We start from the raw sequence: 5,857 nt of genomic DNA, 5'->3' as shown, positions 1-5,857 counted from the left end.
GCACCAAGCTCGTTCCTTGAGTAAATACTTCACGTCAAATGCAATGCAAGGTACTCGGGGACGGATTCGGCTCGATTTCTACTCATTTTCGCATAAATCTGCAATATTACATAAACATACGAAAGTAGACGAAATGGGGCAAATAGTAGCATAAAATTATATAAATGAGCTCTGAAATGCGTGTAAAATGAGGTGTAAAACATCATATAAATGACACGCATCAAACTTCCCCAAACCAAACCCTTGCTTGTCCCCAAGCAAGAACTAGACTCGATCCTAAAACCTAGTGGAACGAGTTCAATCTCAGAGCGAAATGCAAACCGAATAGCCTAAACCAATTTAATGCAACAACTAACAATCAGTTAGCAATATGAATCATGCAAACGAGTTATGAAGCCGTTAAAAACATGCTGAACCGTCAACTATAGAGACTTATCAAATCGGACTCTCACGGGTCGTTCAAATCACTCAATAAATACAGGTGAATATATGTAAAAGATAGAAAGAATTCATTTTGTAGTGACTCTCACCTAACTACGACCTATAAGAACATGCCTGCAGTCTAATATGAAAATAATCTCTACAACCGTACATATGCATTCCAACCAAACAAATGTCCATGACACATGCCGAGGTAAATATGGATATGTGAGATAATGGGTAAGAAGAGGCAAAACAATTATGGGAATGTGGAGGCATAGATGATCAAGCTGGTACCTAAACAAAACCATAGAACAACATCCAACTTCTTGCTCAAAATAAACAATAAAACCGGTGCTAATTATCAAGCACAAATCTCACAATCTCCATAATAATCAATCAACTCCCCATAAGATAGAAATGCAACATGGGAGCAAAAATCGCCATTTAATAAGGACTTTGAATTATGCGAAATGATTTTTTTCCTCTTTTCTTCTCGGGCTTCAGTCGATCGACCCAGATGGGCAGTCGATCGACCGCCCTCTACAGTATAGCATGCGTTTCTCTTTTCTTTTTCTTTCTTTTTCAATTCTATTTTTTTTCTTCTTTCCTTCTTTTCTTTTTCATCTTCCCAACAATATCTCAACATGAGCATTAGCTACCAAAAATGAAGTAACAATCCCAAGAACATAAACTACTAGCTTGACAAGGGCAGGCTAAATGTAGGATGTAGTAATTGGACAAAAAGGTTATTTTTGGCAGTGTGGAGCTTATGGGAAAAATGAATAAAGGGGACCTCTTCCACATGTGTCAACAAACCACGAACCGAATGCATACAGGTATTAAGCAGATTAAGTTCATATTTATGCATATTAATTCAACATGTCTCATAAGGAGTAACTACTCACAATCCTAGATAAACTGGTCATGAATGTCACCAGTTATAAGGCTCTAAATCTCAGAATTTATAAGTAGTTTGCCAAAAATCTAAGTCAAGTCTTAAGTTCAGCAAGAAATTTAACGAAAACTCGTAGATTATGCATATACGATTCTACTAATAACATGTCAATTAGCAAGGCTCAGGCAAAAACAGATGCAAATGCAATGTCATCATTGAAATACTACCGTTCCGACTCAACCTATATGCTAAAATAAACGTGAAATTTTTTTGACATTTTCCAATTTTTTTGAAATTTTTGTATATATAAGGGAAAATAAACAACAATGCAAGACAAAAATGTAAACGTGAATGCAAGCAAATGAAATGCAACGCAAAACCCTTCCCCAAACCAAATCGCACAATGTCCCCATTGTCCAAAATCATATAATGAAATAAAAGGAAAACGGGAATTTGTGAAAATCAACTACATAAGACATGAAGTAAGAACTCGGAAACTCACAAGACTTTAAGCGCAGCAAAAGGAAACCTCCCCAAACCAGCGTGAGCTAGGAGGTTTCAGTAGCCAGCAGTGCTACCAATAAGTACCTGAAAAGACAAATAATACCACGCATAAAACGAGAAAACAATTATTGAAACACAACATTATGTGTAAAATAAAGAAACGGAAGAAAACAGAAATGAGTCGGAGAATAAAGTGGAAAGAAGACTCCCTCGACTCCGCAAATCGACCAAACACAACAAGGGAATGATCAAAAACAGGTACAGCAGCGCACATGGTCGATCGACCACATCAACCAGTCGATCGACCAGGGTGAACAGGAACAGAAGCTCCTGGAAGTCGCGGCTCAGTCGATCGACCATAGGAGGCAAGTCGATCGACTGGAAAACCTGCTGTAACTTTCTGATTTCTTCAATTAGCTCAATAACTCGAGCTAATATGGTCTATAAACCTACAAATACACACAATAACGCGCCCAAAATTGCGCAAAACCCAAAGCAATAGTCTAAAGTGTATAAAATCCTAAGCAAACTTATTAAAATGCGAAGTCTCGCACACACGAAAAACGGTAAATAGTCTTAAAAAGCAATAAAATGTATGTAAAGTCTCAATCAACTAATAGTTGATCAAGAACAGCCACGGAATGGCCCACTTGCTCGGCTTGTGGCTACCAGAGGTAGCCTCTACAGTGCTCATCTCCTCAGCTGCACTCTTCTCAACTCCAACATCCGCTAAACTCAACGGATCAACGGCTTCAGCATCTCCCCAATCAATGTCCTCATCTGGCTCATCAGAATCCAGATCGGACTCTCTCACTTTGACTGGCTCCTCATCTGGCTCCTCATCTGTGCCATAGCTAAGACATCCTAGACCGCCTCTTTGAGTGATTGGCTCCCTCACAGTTGGAGCAACATGCGGCTCTTCCTTCCCCAAACCAGCTCCTGCAAAATCCAAAACAGAAGAATCTTCCTCCAATTTGCTCCCAATCTGGGGCGGAGGTGTTACAGCAGAAACAGGCATAGAGACAGGCATATCAGAACGCACAAAATAGGATATCTTTTCAGAAACCGTATTACAAGTGACTGGCCACATGGGGTCTTTCTTCTTAGCTGTCTGGGCAAAGACAATGGAATGCTTACCTACTTTGAAAGTCAAAGTCCCTGAGCCAACATCTATAACTGCACCAGCAGTGTGCAGAAATGGTCTACCCAATATGATAGGAATGTGGGCATCCTCGGGCATATCTACTACAACGAAGTCAACAGGGAAAAAGAACTTTCCTATTTGCACAGGAATGTCCTTTAAGACTACTATAGGCTAGACCACAGATCGGTCAACCATCTGTACTGTCATGTTGGTAACTGCAAACCTAGTCAATTTCAACTTCTTAGCAAGACTCAAGGGCATTACACTAATACTGGCTCCTAGGTCACACAAGGCCTTCTCAATAGAAAAGGTGCCAATACTACATGGGACAGAAAAGCTACCTGGGTCTTCTAGCTTATGGGGTGCAGTATGGGTCAAATAAGAGCATGACTCCTCAGTTAGTGCGACAGTATGCACAGTTTCAAGTGACTTCTTTTTAGACAAAAGTTGCTTCATAAATTTCATGTAAGCAGGCACTTGATTAACTCATTCAAGAAAAAGAACTTGTACATTTAAGCTACGAATAACATTTTCAAGTTTGTTAAACGATACCTGTTCCTTTGTCGGCACCAATCTTTCTGGATAGGGGGCTGAAAGAAGTAACTTAGCCCTCTCCTCTAGGTCTCTCATGCCGGCATCGGTGGACTTAGGCTGAAAATCCACCACCTTCTTTTTGTTGTAGCTTGACCCCTCTTCAGACCGTCTACAAAATGAACCATTAATCGTCGTCGGGTCATACTTTGGAACCGGGACTGACTCATCAGCATTTGGGTCTTGCCTCAATATTTTCGGAGTCGTCGTACCCCGAAACAAGTGGTCCCTCAAGTTATTTGGCAATGGAGGACGAAAAGACTCACCATCAACAGCGTTGTCAGTCGATCAACCATGAATGTCAGTCGATCGACTGACTTCTACAGGACCAGAAGCTACTGTATCTCGCGGACTGGTCGATCGACTGGGTATATCAGTCGATCGACTGATATACCTGGTAATCGTCTTTTTCTTGCCACTGTTCGTTCCAGGTTTCTTCTTACTTGGTTCCGCCTCATCTTTTTCAGTGACATCCTCGACCATAGCGGGCCCATCAAGGGTAGACCCACTCGTCAAGGTAATTGCATTTAAGGTCTCCTTTTGATCAGTCTGCGTCGGTAAATGTCCCGGAGCTCGAGTTGTATTCTTGCTTGCCTATTGAGCAATTTGGCTCTCTAACATCTTCATCTCGGCCTCTCTAGCTTGAGACTCTTTCAGCAACAAGTTTTTCAATTCGGCAAATTCGGAGCCTTGAGACTGCTGCTGCTGCTGAGGAACATACGGAGGCTTTTGGAACTGTTGTTGCTTATGAAGGGGCACATAATTCTGTTGCTGCTGCTGCTGTGGAGGTGGAGTCGGATTTAGGAAATTCTGGCTACTCCACCTCAAGTTAGGATGGGCATTCGGCTCAAAATAAGTATTTGTCTGCCCATAATGTTGAAAGGCAGCGCAAGACTCATAGGGATTAGGACAGTTGTCTGAAACATGTCCTTCTCCTCCACATCTTTTGCAGACGAAAGGACCGTCTGAAACAGCATTCACATGATAGATCCGTCCTTTTGAAGCTCCTCCCAACTCGTACTTATCAAATCTCGCCGTAAGAGCCTCTAATGCAGCTAGGAAGGGGATTTAGCACTTCTTCTTTGATTTCCCCTGGAATTTCCATACTCAGCTTTGTGGGTGGCCAAATCATCAATAATTTTCCACCCCTTAGTCTCTCCCACATTCCCCTGGAATCTGCCACTAGCTGCCACATCCAGGATCGCCCTCTGATCGTCATAAAGCCCATTATAAAATTGATTGCATAGACTCCATTTTTCGAACCCATGGTGCGGAATGGTTTGCACCAGCTTCTTGAAACGGACCCACGCCTCATGAAAGTTCTCATCAGGACCCTGTTTAAAGCTCGTGATCTGAGCTCTAATGGCATTAGTCTTCGAGGTAGATAAATATTTCTTGTAGAATGCTAGGGCCAAAGAATTCCAGTCAGTGATCCCATTAGCAGCTCGATCCAGGTCTCGGTACCACTCCCTTGCAGCATCACGAAGAGAGAATATAAACATAGTTTCCTTCACCTGGTCCTGGATCACACCGGTTGCTGGGGGTATGGAACAGCAATAATCGATGAATGTCTCCATGTGCTTAGCTGCATCTTCATTTGCAGGTCCCCCGAATTGGTTCCTCTCAACCAAGTTAATATAAGAAGGCTTCAGCTCGAATTTTCTGTCCTCCCCTGCTAATGCGAATCCCTTATAAAGATTCGCAGATGTCGACTCCGAGTGACTGGCTATACTTGCTTCTTCAGCCACGACTGGAAAATCTGGAGATGTGACGGTCTCAGCTGAAGAAGTGGAAACAGGAGATGAATGTGGATCCTCCTCAAATAGCTCATTCTCGTAGTAACTAGACAGAGTACTCAGCTCTTCCTCTGTCGACAATACTCTAGATGATCGTCTCAACTCACGCAAAGTCTTCTCAATCTCGGGATTGAACGGTAGTAATTCACCACCCAGTGACCTGCGCATAAGAAGAAACTACAAATAGAATATGAGAATAGTTTAAGGAACAGATGTCCCTTAAACTAAGAAAAAGACTAAAAATAAAACAACTAAAAATTTTAAACAATTGCCTCCCCGGCAACGGCGCCAAAATTTGATGCCCGTCGTTGTGTGCACCAAAAATAAATTTACAATTCCAAACTACTATTATAGCTAGTGGCAGTCAGGGTCGAACCACAGGGAGGCGATGCAATTAATAGTTGTCTGATTTTAGTCTTTAAGGCAACAAGTATGGGGGTTTGATTTGATTTGTTCTATAGCTAAAGGCAGTGAAATGAAAAGTAAACCAAGTAAACGAATGAA

The 5,857-nt window shown here is 41.9% G+C and overlaps 1 non-coding gene across 1 annotated transcript; it reads left to right on the top strand.

The window, feature by feature from the left end:
• The first annotated feature begins 4,817 nt into the window (after positions 1-4,817).
• On the top strand, positions 4,818-4,924 carry LOC141604034 (small nucleolar RNA R71). The gene has a single exon (XR_012525860.1). It is a non-coding gene; the product is annotated as a small nucleolar RNA R71 (small nucleolar RNA).
• Positions 4,925-5,857: the final 933 nt, after the last annotated feature.

The sequence above is a fragment of the Silene latifolia genome, chromosome 9 (assembly GCF_048544455.1).
Source record: "Silene latifolia isolate original U9 population chromosome 9, ASM4854445v1, whole genome shotgun sequence".
Classification (NCBI taxonomy): Eukaryota; Viridiplantae; Streptophyta; class Magnoliopsida; order Caryophyllales; family Caryophyllaceae; genus Silene; species Silene latifolia.
The sequence above is the reverse complement of the archived record's forward strand: the minus strand, read 5'-3'. Positions and strand labels throughout refer to the sequence as shown.